Genomic DNA, 13,959 nt, shown 5'->3' on the forward strand with positions numbered 1-13,959 from the left:
GTGTTAGCATGCTGGTTACAGGACAAACACAGTATTGTTCTGAACCTGCAGGATGAACCGGAGTGTTTTAGTTTCCCAGGAGCAGACGTTTCAGTGAGCTGATGCGGGATGGAGGAATGTTAGTGGTGCTCAGATCTTGCTGTATCAGGTCATTTGTGTGGGCTGCAATCTGTCCTATACTTAAAACTACTGCCTGAAGGAAAATCAATCTGCCTGTAAAGTCAATTCAAATTATAGCTATCCCTGCATGTAGTACGTGTGCATCATTATGTATGTGCATGCTTATTACTATGGCCATATGTTCGAGCAAATGCCTTCCCCAGCTCCTCTGAATATCATGTCGTTTGGAGACTACATCAATGCAGACGCGTTCAGATGCATGGGAATGTTTACTCGTCGTCGTCCATCTGTATGCAGCGTGCGCCGTGTTCAAACAACAGTTAGCGAGCTGTCAATCTCATTATCCCGCAGGTGGAATATATCACTTATGCTCATGAAATTCTTTATTTTCTCCAAGTTTTGGCTTTTCAGTAAACAAAAGTAAAGAAGGTGTCTTATTCTATATGTCACCTGAAGGCATTACAATCACCACCATTTGGAGATACACCTTGAGATCATCCATACGTGCAACATATGTGGCTGTCAAAAACATTCAGCTGGCCTCAGTCATTGGGTCATGGCTATAACCTGCTTGGTTGGACTGGTCTATAGGCTAGTTGCACGGGATGAAGTATTTCCATTTCCGGTTCATTGAGTGTGCGGTTGTAAACGTCCGGTCTACGGTAGAGCGGTAGAGGGAAGAGCGATAGATAGCGTATAGATATTATATAGGCACTATTTTACACTCGATGTCTCCAAGACCTACCGAAGGTTAACATCAGTGATGTACATCGGCTGGTACAAGCGGCAGGCTCAGCCCCGAGGAGCAAAAGAGAAAAGGGGTTCAAGATGTAGCTACGTCGACAATTATGAAGGTAAGTGACAAACAAAGCTGTAATTACTGGCTAACTTTCACAAATTGACAGTCTTGAAAGCGTTTTAATGATGTACTATTACGTTTTTTTGGATAACATGAATGATATCCAATTCCCCACAGTTTCAAACAAAGATTTACCTTCAGGGAGAGTGAGCGTCAGGGCTAGCTGTTACAGGTCCATGAGAAAGCATGAAAAGCCTCACGATCTCAGAGTAGGGAGGAGAATAAAAAGTGTTAATCGGTTCAAAGCCTCAATCAGGTTCATGTTCTGGGGTTTTGATGTAGCAAGAGTAGGTAACCTGTGATTTAGGATTCAAATAAGCCCAGCTAGCTGACGTGTTGCAACAGATTACATAGTGACAATACATGTGATCACATCAACTGGTAGCTAGCTATGTGTGTGTAGCATGAAGGGACTACAGATTTATGTTCGTTTTGTAACCCTCTCGTGTAAAATGATAAATACATTAGCTAAACCCAAACTTAGCTTTCATCAAAGATTCTTAATGAGAGCTTGAAAACCGTCTCTGCTTTCATGGAAACCCCAGAAACTGGTTGTGACGGCTGCTGTTCTTTACTGAATGGTTAGTATAATCCATGAAGGGTCCATTTGTATGGGCCAGTGTTAGGTAAGTGCTGGTTCTGTACCCTACATCTATGTTAAGCTGTTCAACATTCTACTAACACTATTGTATGTAGTTATAATATAAGATAATACATTGAGAGAGCTGAGACAGGCTATACAAGCGTATCTGTTTGAATGTCATTAAATTACAGTATTCCAAACAGCAGAACTTCTGTGTATGTGATGTGACTGACAACCTGACATGGTTTAGCCTTTTCCCACACCTATTACTTGCCTGATCAGCCTGCTCTCAGCTCTCTCATTTGTCTGTGTTGTATTGAAGCAGTGTCCTAAATATAAAATGACTGACATTTTGTTTTGAGAATTGCTCACCTGTGGAGATTGCAGAGGCAAAGTGTTCCTGTGTAGCTGGAACAGCACTCTGTAACCACAATGTTGCACTGCTGTTCCAGACCGCACACTACTCCACACTCAACCTGGCTGCTGTCCCCCCTGTCCTCAGCTGCACTGAAACAGAGCAGCGATGGCACAAGCCAAGAACCATGGTAAGTACAGTATGTGTTCACAACCAATCCACGGTTTAATGAGTATTTCCTTTGTGCCAAGAGCTGATTTAGTATGTTGCATCAACGACCTTTTCAATTCATTTGATAATTATTTTGTGTAATTAATAGGGTGTGAAACCAGGCATAGTGAGTGACATGGTGTTCATTTCCACTAAGCCAAAGCAGTTTACAGTTGCTGACGGTGTAAGGTAATATATATTGTCCTAAGTAATTGTATGTAGCCTGCTACAACTTTGTGATTGTTGTCTGAGTGTAAAATTGTTCTTAAAGTCCTAATTATCATATAAACATGTTCAAAGGAGTACACGTTACAAGGCCGTGCGGGGGGAGCTGCCAGACCCAGATGTCCTCAAAGTCAGCGAGGCATACAAGGACTTCTCAGCAGACATCGCACCACGAAAAGTTGATAGACGCCATCTTGTGCACAGAGCCTATTGTCTGGATTAGAGCAGAAGCTATTACATGTTTTAGGAACAGCATATACACAGAACAAAAAGGATCCACGTGGATATAAAGGTATTGGTATAAAGCTACTTACTAAACTGGAGGTAGTTTTTTATGCAAAAATGTAAATGTGCAATAAAGAAGACTTGGACAAGTCCAGTTTTTTGTTGTGTTAGCTCTATACTTACAATACATTGGATTTGACAGGAAACAGTAAAGATAATGTGCTGACTGTCATCTTTAATTTCAGGGTGTTTTACTCATCAGATAAAGAGTGTAGGAATAGTCTTTGTTTTCACACGTTACCGCCCCAAAGTGAGTTTTTTTCTGATTTCTTCTGACAGTGAGAGACACCAGAAAGCCAGTGGAGAGCTCTGTGAGCTCAGCACTGGTGACACGCTCTACCTGCTGAGCCTCCACTGCCTTCAACAGGTATAGGAGCTAATCCTTTGAACAGTTACAACACCTATAGTCGTCATATTATAATGTTTGCACACACAAACACACACACACACACATACACACACACACACACACACACACACACACACACACACACACACACACACTGCAATCGTTGGCTCAGGTTAGTCAAGAAACTTCTCGTGTTTGATCATAGACCTGATGGTGTTGCATGTTAAGCCTGTCACTTGTCTGGTTGTGTTAAAAACACAATCATTCCATAGGAAGGCACATACAAAAGCACATCCAGTGTATACCTCCAGAAGATCTGATGGAGCCTGCTACATTTGGAGATAAAATCAGCAATAAACCATCATAGTAAAGGTTGTCTACAATCAAGATGTTTTCAAAATGGTATCATTTCGTTTCAGTTTGAATAGAAACAACTTTTTACAAGATGGGTAATGTGTCAAATAAAACACAAGCTGTCTCGGTTTCTGCTGCATGCATTTGACATGTGGATGGTTTAGTCCTTTTAATATTTAAAAGATTAAAAATGAACTTTGATTCATGTTTAGCCAATGCCAATGAATAATCCGAAAATGATTTACCCAGGGCCGGTTCTGACCAATTTGCTCGGGGGTTCCGGGAAGAAAATGATAAACATTGAAAGTAAAATGCTTCAATCTGTTGCACTTTGAGCACACCATTACTAGAGACCTGATCTAGGGGGTACAACTCTAAACACCCATATGAAAAAGATCCGTTTACATTTTAACAACCAAATAAGTATGGGAACATAACCAATAACAAATACATGTAACTTCTTTTATTTTTGTTGTTCATTCATATCTTATTTTACCTAGTTAACATTTATTTACGCATTTTTCTAATCAATCCTGTTTTAAACTATATTTTTGGTTTAATGTTCTGTAATATACATTGGAATGATTTCAAACCTGTTTGTATCCTAATCATTATAAAGGAGTGCCTTGGAAATATTTGTTTACATACATTGTGATCAAAACGTTTGAGACCCACTGAGATAACTTAGACTAAAGTGAACCATCTAAATACTCAGAGTCCTTTACCTCACTGAGCTGTAGTTATCTGAGCCTCTCAGTCTGACAGCAGAGGACTCTCCCTCTACTTGTTGTTGAAACATCTCCTTATAACCGATAGCACAGCTAGCACCAGATGCTAACAACAACACCACTCGCTCGCACTTTGGCTGTGAGCTGCGGGCGCCAGATAAGCCAACATCCCCCACTTTCCTCACTTACAGCGCCCATCGTACAGGGCAAATGAAAAGTGTAACTGGGGTGAAAAGGGTGTTACATTTACTTAATTATGAATGTTGTTACATCAAGGCCGAAAATTAGGATGCACGCAAACGGTCCCAGAGCTACCAGCGCAGCGCCCCCCCAGATCTGGCGCCCTAGGCGACCACCTATGCCAAAAAACGGCCCTGACTTTACCACACACACATCAGCAGATGTTTCTCCATGACAACTAAACTTCATCATCTGAATACCATGTGATTAAAAGTCTGAACAAAGGTAGTAAGTGGACCTTGAGTTGGATTAAGCCTTTGAAACATTCACACTGAAATAGTTACGGTTAGGGTGATATACTGTATATGATCACTTATTTTATATTTGCACTCAATAAAGATAAACTTCATTATTTCTTTTCATTTAGACATTGACATACATTTATCACTGATTATTTATTACAAATATTGATGCATAATAGTAGTTCTTTAGCGAGTGAATACTTCTTAACTTTTGATTAGCTGCTATGATATCTAAAGGGGACAATTTAAACCTCACAGTTACTGCCCGATCCAAGCTGATGGAGTATGGAGTCTGCATATCTATGAGAAGTCATAATGAAAGAACAGACACACTGGACGTCAAGGTGAGGAAATGTCAGCTTGTACATTTATTTGATTATTCACATGTGAACACAGCAGAGCATGGCGTGTCAGATCCCCTCAGGGACACATTCAGCGGGGCAAAATGTCAACGAATGATCGGCTATAGAAATATAATCGGGGCATCGTAAATGCCCCCAGAGATACAGAGCTCTTCACCAACACAACCAACAATCTCTATCAACTGTTAACTTCACTGTGTGTGTGTGTGTGTGTGTGTGTGTGTGTGTGTGTGTGTGTGTGTGTGTGTGTGTGTGTGTGGGGGGTTGCTCTGCCTTGGTCAGTGTTCTTTAAATGGAGTACATTTATCTCCACCCGCGGTCGCTTGTCCCATGCTTTAGTTTGTGTAACCCAGATGAAAGGTTTACATTTGAAAGGAGAGAAAGAGCAGAGGATGCTGGGAGTGACAGCTCAATCCTCGTCTGTCCTCCTCCAGACACAACTTTCATCCAGTCTGCTCGCTCCTGCACTGACAAAAAAACATTCACTTTAATTAAATGTTTTATGTCAACAAATTACACATATCTGTGTTAGGTTAGTTGAAGTCAATAATATTACGTTCCAATAAAAACCAATAGGTTAATCCTAATAGTATTGCTTTCAACAATCCTAATACAATTATGTGTAATTTGTTGACATAATGCATTTGATTAAAGTTTCAGTTTTTCCAGTGTGAAAGTCTCATCTCCGAGTCTGTGTGTGTGCAGTCGTGTGTCATCGCCTCAATCTCCATGGCGATGATGTCCCATTCAGCCAGGCACCTGCCGGGATAAGAGGTGGGGGTGGAGGAAGGACGGGGGGGGGGTGGGGGGCCCCAGTCAATCAGTCAAGCTGGGAGGAAAAAACATCAAAATGGCTGCCGCGCCCTCGCCAGGTGTTGTCGGAATTGAAAAGAATCAGACCTCCGCAGATCATTCAGCTCCATTTACCTTACAGGATCACCCAGGGCGCAGGAAGCCAGGTGAGACCGGGGTTACCATGGTAACGCATGATTGGGAGACAAGCTTGTGCATCTATGTCGGATGGAAAAACACACACTCGAGCGAAAAAACTAAAAACACTTTGCAGAGAACACATGTGAAACATCATCTCATGTGAGGGTCTCTGAGAGTCCATGAGGGCATCCTGGGGTCCGAGAGGAGGATCCAAATATATATGAGAGTTTACAAGAAAGAGATAATACTAATAATGTGTAAAGGGTCTGGAAATTAAGTGTAATTATTCAGTATTCATTACTGCAAAATGACATGACATTGAGTTGAGTTCCCTTATTTCACACAGCAGACTGAACACCAGGGTTTAAACACAATGGCTTTAAGAGTGTTTGACCAACTGTATTTTATATAAGAGAGTAGATCTAGGCCAGGAAGTTAGCATGTTAGCCACCGTTAGCTAATGTTGGATAAACATGATCTCAGTGAAACTGACATTATGAATCAGTCTTCTCAGCTTTTGCTATGATATATTATATACTCTATTTTATAGAGCCCACTGTTAGCAACAGTTACAGTTTCACGTCTTTCCACTTGCATTTTAGTGCTTTTAATGCTGTTTCAGAGGGGTTGATAATCTGGCACAGATATATGCTCTCCAGTGTTTATTTCAGTTTAGCACAAAGAGGAAGCTGCAGACAATAGCTGACCAAAACTATAAAAACACAACTTTTTACAAACCAAAAGATGATTGTTTTAACCTGTTTAAAATCTGTTTTGTTCTTGTGATCTTGGACAATCACCGCTTAATGAACAGGGAAGAAATACTGGACTGGATCACAGATGTGAGCCATTATGTTCCAGATGCTGCGTGCCGTCCGGATGTTGGTCAACAGAGAGCTCCAAATCAAATGTCTTTTTGTGTTTTTATTCATGTTCCATTAATGCCAGATATCATACCAGTCAGTTTCTTAGTAATCACAACTGTGAGCTTTAAGCCAGCTGCTGCTTTCACTCTTTCTACTAAACCAGACTAAACCTGTTCATATCTGCACAAACATCCAATGAATATACTGTCACGTCAGTCTGAACAACAGCAAAAACTCAACATTTGAAACAGTTCCTTGAAATATAATTTCTAATCTGAAACTTCAAATGACCACACAAATAAATGCATACGTAAATAATGGGGTAGTAGCATCATTGTAGGCAAATATCTGACATTTCAAGAGTAATTAAAAGTGCAAATCAAATGTTTGGGGTTTTGTATTTCCTCGCATTTAGGGTTAGGGTAAATTTCACGTATCTGTAATCCACTCAAATGTGCAGGAACGTGTCTGTTTGAAATAATGTGTAGTTTTGTCTCTCAATATACACTTTTCGATGTCTACATTTTCAATGCCGTAAAGCAAACTTCTATTCCGTATTGGTTTGAATGCTGGAATCTTACAGAGAAGATCTCCAGAAATGGGCGAATAAAACCAAAACATCATAAGGATAGATACGTTATGTGAAAAAAGGGCTTTAGGGAAGAGTCGTGTCCCCCCCTTTTGGACTTCCTGTATTTTGATGTCTAATAATCCACTTTGAGTAGTATGAGCGCCTCCTGACCCCCCCCCCCCCCAACCCCACGCGCCCGGTGACTGTCCTCTGTTTACATTTTGTGCGAGATGGCGGCTCTAAGGAGAATTATGAAGGCAAATGCTCCATGTGATATTACCAAATGTGGGGGACTTTGACTTCGTGTTATAGATCTATATAACGCAGAGAGTCAGGAGGAGAGCTGCAGGAATTTCACCTCGGCCTCTGTGACTGTGTGCGCCTTTGTTTATCTGCGTGCACGGCAGCAAACAAGTGTGTGTGTGTGTGTGTGTGTGTGTGTGGACGCATCAGGACCTACAGAGTGTGAAATGAAGCAGGGAGGTTCAGGCTTCAACCACGACACACTGCCACACACACACACACACACACACACACTCATCCCAATGTCTCCCATCCCAAAAACCCCTCATGCTCTCCTTTTCTGATTTCCCCCCTCACTTCTCTGAGATGTTCTTCTCCTCCTCACTCCCCCTTCTCCCCCTCTCCTCAACTTCTCCTCTATCTATCCGTCTCTGTGCTTTACTCCGCAGCTTTATCTCTGTGGATAAAGCTCTCCGTGCTGTGGAGTTTGTTTCCCCCCTGCTCCGGCTTTATCTCCCGTTTGGATGTCGTGTATGCGCAGTGGCATGGAGAGAAACACAGATGGAGAGAGAAAGGGGGAGACAGCATCCCCATGTCAGGCCAAAGATGGATTAGAATACTAAAATACTGGAGAGAGAAAGCAGACGCTCAAATCTGACATGGTGTGTGTGAGCGTGTGCGTGTGTGCGTCTAAATCTACTGCATGGTAATAGAACAATAAAAAGAGCGCTTCTTTCCAAGCACACACACACACACACACACACACACACCACACACACACATCCTCCTTCTCAATTTCTCTCCCACCCTGAGGCCCCCCCTCTCTGAGTTGATTTAACGCATGGCTTCTCTGCTTGTTTATATCAGTACATATTAATGTAGATCACCGGTGTCCACTCCCTCCTCTCTTCCCCCACCCCCCCCCCTCCCCCATCCCTCTTCTCGCCTTGCCTGAGGACAAACGGCCGACACAACAATTAAAACGAACAACGGGTCTGGGTAAAAGGCCGCCACTCAGGCCACACCAATCAGACGCCCACCCTCCCCTGCTGATCTCGATTAACCTCCGCTATTGGCTGGTATAGGAGGAGGTGGTGTTGGGGGTGGGGGTCCTGACCTGGCTATCTTATTCTATGTAATGCAGGGGGGTGGATGGAGGAGTGATTCTGAGGTAAGAGGGAACTGCTCATCGCTTTCTAGAGCTATCATTCTTTTACTTCCATTGAGCAAGGCACTGAAATCCATCAGATTCATCAAAGAAGTTCAATCAGCCAATAGAGTGGGGTAGGAATGAAACCCGGAATTGAGTCGGCATTTTATCTTTTACAGTTCACTCGTAAAGACGTCAACATTTAAAAAAAAAATGTGTTTCTGGTTAGAAGCTTTAAGGTTTATGGATAACACAAGCTGACAAGCTACGACAACAAATCAACAGTAAATACCCCACTGGTGAATGTCTGAAGCTTCTAAGTGTATAAAATGTGACGACTAAACGCCATCACACCGAACATTAGCCGCCTTTAGCATAGCGGTGCAGTCATACATGTGAAATGTAGTTCATTGAAAGTGTTAGCTTTACTTCTGTCGATTTGCAAGTAGTGTTAATATGTGCTTCAAAGAATTGCTACATTCGCATTTTAGCACTTCCGGTTTGCAAGTTATCAAAGTCTATCTTTTTCTTAATGGGTTTTTGGTTAGATCTAAGTTGGTCTGTGGTTTTCACAACCTTACGAGATTTAAAAGTTTTGTTCCACTCCATAAATCTGGTAGTAAATATCCCACTGGTGAATGTTGAATCTCGTGTCATAAAAACATTGGTTGCTTTTGAGTGAGTAAATTAGACTATACAAAATATCATCACGATGAACATTAGCCGCCTTTAGCTTAGCGGTGGTGACGTGAAGTAATGCTACGTTATGTCATTCTTTTATAGCCTCGTGTTTGCTTTTTACTTATGGCATTCGAATTTACACATTTTACAAGATCTTTGGTTTCTGCAATATTCCAAAATCCAATGGAACAAAGCCATTGCTCTTTAAGGACGGAGCTGCTGCTATGCTAACTTCCGGTCGGCCTACAATGACAAAATATGTCATCTTGCATCATTCTAATCCAACTTCAAATTTGTTTTTCATGTTGTCCCACATCAAATATCTCTCAGACACTCTCAGCCTACACCAGTTCAAATCTCAGCCATCCTTCTATGGCATCCTCTGACACAGAATAACACTTTGTATAAACACTGACTGCTTACTTAATGCTTAAGGAACTAATGAATAATGATTATTTGTGAGCTCATAACATAATTACAACAGATTAAAATGCCTAACAAAGCAGCTAATAGCATTTTTTTTAAAGTATTTTAGGTAGTGATAATCAGAATCATATGAATTCCGGTGGGACTGAGAGAAAGGGAAATCTTCTGTTGAAAAATGTTGGATTATCTCACAGAAGTGTGATGGTAATAACCCCTAAATCAATGGAGCTCTGTAGCACAGAGGGAGGAGATGGATTGGGCTTCTTTAACTATTTCTCCAAGGTTAAACACAGAGTGCATTAAGTCAGATGCTTCCAGTGCACAATGAGCTCTCTGATGATCCCGCTAATGAAAACATTTCATGCAGACATTAGCAGCAGTCATCACTATGAATACATGTTTCATTGGAATCAGTTTCTTATTGCCTGACTGCTCTTCTCTTTCCGCTGTCCACTGACTGACAGACAGACGCTTTGTCTGAGGTGTGTGTGTGTGTGTGTGTGTGTGTGTGTGTGTGTGTGTGTGTGTGTGTGTGTGTGTGTCTGTGTGTGTGTGTCAAAGTTCTCCCTTCACAATGTAAACCTCTTCCTTCTTGCTGCTCTGCCCTTTCACTTTTCTGTTCTTCATGTCATTTTGTCTCCTATTCCTCTTTTTTCTGTCTGCTTTCCTTTTTTCCATCCTTCAATCTTTCTCTCCTTTGTCCTTCCACCATTTTTTAAATATTTTTCTTTTATTTATATTCCTGTTTCCTTTGTGTTTCAGATTCTCTCCTGTCTCTTCTCTGATTTCCCCCTCCTCTTCCTCTTCCTCTTGCCTCTTTCCTTTCTACCAACAGATCTGTGATCGACACACTTTTAAGCAACGTTGGTGTTATGAACATATTGTCTGTTTAGTTATTGAAGATACATTACATTTTGCAATAAAAGTTTTTTATTGGATAGTTTTTGTATTTATTATTTTAAGTAGTTGATTTGTTGCACAATTCAGCACTTTATTTGCAGTATATACACATGTGTTAAATATGTGAATAAAGTCTTTCCATCCCTCCTCGTCTCTTTTCATCCCCTGCCCCCTCTCTTTAAACCCTCTTTTCCTTACCGTGTCCTTACTAAACTGTCTATTGTTATTTCTTTCCCCTCTCTTATTGTTTTCAGTCCTGTCCAATGTATCTTTCCATGTCCTCTTTTTGTCTCCTATCATCTCTTTCCTTGTTTCCCTCTTTTCTCCCGTCCTCAATGTCTTCTTTCCCCCTTTCCTTCTCTGTCTCCTTGCCCTCTGCCCTCCCTGGCGCGGCTGCAGGTGGAAGTTGATTTTACACATCGATAAAAACAGGAAGAAACCAAGTAAATGAGTGTCAGCAAAAGGTTTAAAAGACAAAGCAGGCGATTTTCTCTGCTATGTTTGTGCTCCGGGGTCTTTTCTGTTTTCGCTATTGCGCACTATTTCTACTCCTGCCTGACCCCGACAAATAAAACACACACACACACATTCACATTGTTCCCCCCCAGGAGCTGTCAGATGATAAAGAGATGTTGTCAGGGAATGATACTCAGCCTCCAACTAAAAACAAGTAAAACATCAAACGCACAGAGACCACACCGGGACCTGGCCTTGTTTTCTTTCCTAATTTCTCCTCCACACAACTCTCTCTCCCACTCCTCCTCTAACGCTCCTCATTGTGTCTCTGTGCTGGGGAGCTATTTGATTTGTTCTGCCGTTTTAGAGCTCATATTGTTTCTGGTGTGTTCTTTTTATTATGACGGCTTTATTCATATCGGAGCCTTTGGCAGCACAGGTCCCGGTGTTGTGTCAAATGACGCACTCCCGTCGTGAAATGCACCCCTTGACACGGGAACGCGCATTTGAACCTATAGTCCGCTATTCTATGTTGTCTTTTTGATGGTTGGGTTGTCGAATCCTGGATTTTGCATTCATTCGTCACTTATTTCTCAGTTCATTTTGTATTTAATTTATGTTTTTATTTAATTGTGACGTCCTGTCTGTATACTTGTACTTGTGCTGTACAATGTATTGTTTATTTTTACATCAAGTGCTTGAGGGTGGGATTAATAGAAACATTTGTATTTTGGGGGGTGCTTTTTATGAACAGCCTGCATGGTTGACACGATATGCACCCCTTGTTATCTCTGACAATAAACGTGTCACATACATGAAACTTGCTCCATGTATTGGTACTAGTCCTACAACTATACCCTCCAAAGTGCTTGAGGGTGGGATTAATAGAAGCATCTTTTTTTTTGTGGGGGGGGGGATTTTTACGGCAGGCCAGGGGGTGCATTTCATGACGGGGGTGCATCATTTGACACAACACCGGTCCTGAGTCACCGGGGACCTAAAACATGAAAGAGCTGCATCGGTTCAGTACATGGCAGGCAGTCTGTGTTTAAATGTGTGTGTGTGTGTGTGTGTGTGTGTGTGTGTGTGTGTGTGTGTGTGTGTGTGTGTGTGTGTGTGTGTGTGTGTGTGTGTGTGTGTGTGTGTGTGTGTGTGTGTGTGTGTGTGTGTGTGTGTGTGTGTGTGTGTGAGTCCGTCAGTATGTGTGGCTGTGCTGACGTGGGAGGGAAAGATGAAGTGCAAGACTCAAATTATAACAAAAAGCTTCGCTCAATTTTCTTTGCAATCTCGGCCTGATCCCCGCAGGCGCGCACAAACACACACATCACACACTTGGCACTTGATGTTCATTAAACAATGAGAGACAAGTGTGTAATTTGTCATTCACCGTGTCTGTGGAAAAGGCAGCAGAGGATGTGTCCATTCATCACTGTGATGAAGTCAGACTGATGCCTCATATATTTAAACGCCTCTACCCCTTCAGTCATTGCCGGGGCGACCCACAGATGGTAAGTCACAACCGCCGGGACACATCATCAACGAGTTAAAGGAACAACAGGGTCCGCCCACAGGCCCGTTTCATGGCTGGGGGGGGGGGGGGGGGGTCCTGTCCTTATTTCTGGCCAACATCTGCTTTTACTCCAAACACAGGAAATGTAAGCGTACTATCTACTGTAGGCCTAAGTGGATTTTTTTCCTAGTTTTTTAAAATAAAACATTTAAAGAGTTTGTTATGTCGATAACATGCACTGAAAAACTCAGACGTTATATAACTAAATGTATTATGTCAACAGATTTCACATAACTGTATTAGGCTAGTTAAATGCAAAATATTAGGTTCAACCTAATATTTTTGCTTTCTTCTAACCAAATACATTTATTTTATGAATAAAGGATGGGTCATGACCGAAAGAACGATTTAACCGCTCCTCCTTGGCGTCGAAAGGAGCCAGTTGAGGTGGTTCGGGCACCTAGTTAGGATGCCACCTGGGCACCTCCCTAGGAGGGGTTCCAGCTGGGAAGAGACCGAGGGGTAGACCTAGGACCAGGTGGAGGGATTATATCTCTTCGCTGGCCTGGGAGCGCCTTGGGATCCCCCAGTCAGAGCTGGTTGATGTCGCCAGGGAAAAGAAAGTTTGGGGCTCTCTGCTGGAACTGCTACCCCCGCGACCCGACCACGGATAAGCGGGAGAAGATGGATGGATGGATGGAGATAAACAGGGCAACTGTGACTGGTTGCTTGCCAAATAGTGAGCCCACATTTATCCGTACTGCTAAGCCTTATTAGAAATGGTAGTATCTCATTAATAAATGGGAATGTGTTTTACACTTTACAATAAGGCTCCCTTTTGGCAGTTATGAATGTTAGTAACTCGTAAATAAATGGTCATAAAGAGATGCCAAGAAACATCAAGATGGATGGGGGGGAATCAACTCGGTGAACAACAGATACCAAGGATACTGGCTGATGAAGATGACGAAGTAAGCTAGTGCCAATATAAGGCTTAGTCATCTTGCCAAATAGTGAGCCTGTGTTGATGTCTATGTTAGAACTGGTTTATAAATGGTTCTTAATGATTAATAAAGTGTTTACAACCTAATTCATAAACTAGTTATAAACCCTTTATGAATCCTTTATAAGGGTAGTCTTATTGTAAAGTGGTACCAAGAAATGTATAGGTGGATATTTGAGCTGTAAATCAGGAAAAGTCGATGTCATAACATATTAGTCCATAGTTTAACTTGATCAATTTAGCTAGCGTAGCTCATTAGCATGCTAAAACATGTATTTTTTAAGATGCCATTATAAAATGTACCAAGC

The 13,959-nt window shown here is 41.8% G+C and overlaps 1 long non-coding RNA gene across 1 annotated transcript; it reads left to right on the top strand.

Moving 5' to 3' along the window:
* Nucleotides 1–2,253: 2,253 nt before the first annotated feature.
* On the top strand, nt 2,254–2,731 carry LOC117550406. Its single transcript, XR_004569631.1, has 2 exons — nt 2,254–2,316; nt 2,428–2,731. It is a non-coding gene; the product is annotated as an uncharacterized LOC117550406 (long non-coding RNA).
* The last annotated feature ends 11,228 nt before the right edge of the window (nt 2,732–13,959 follow it).

The sequence above is a fragment of the Gymnodraco acuticeps genome, unplaced genomic scaffold, assembly GCF_902827175.1.
Source record: "Gymnodraco acuticeps unplaced genomic scaffold, fGymAcu1.1, whole genome shotgun sequence".
Lineage (NCBI taxonomy): Eukaryota > Metazoa > Chordata > Actinopteri > Perciformes > Bathydraconidae > Gymnodraco > Gymnodraco acuticeps.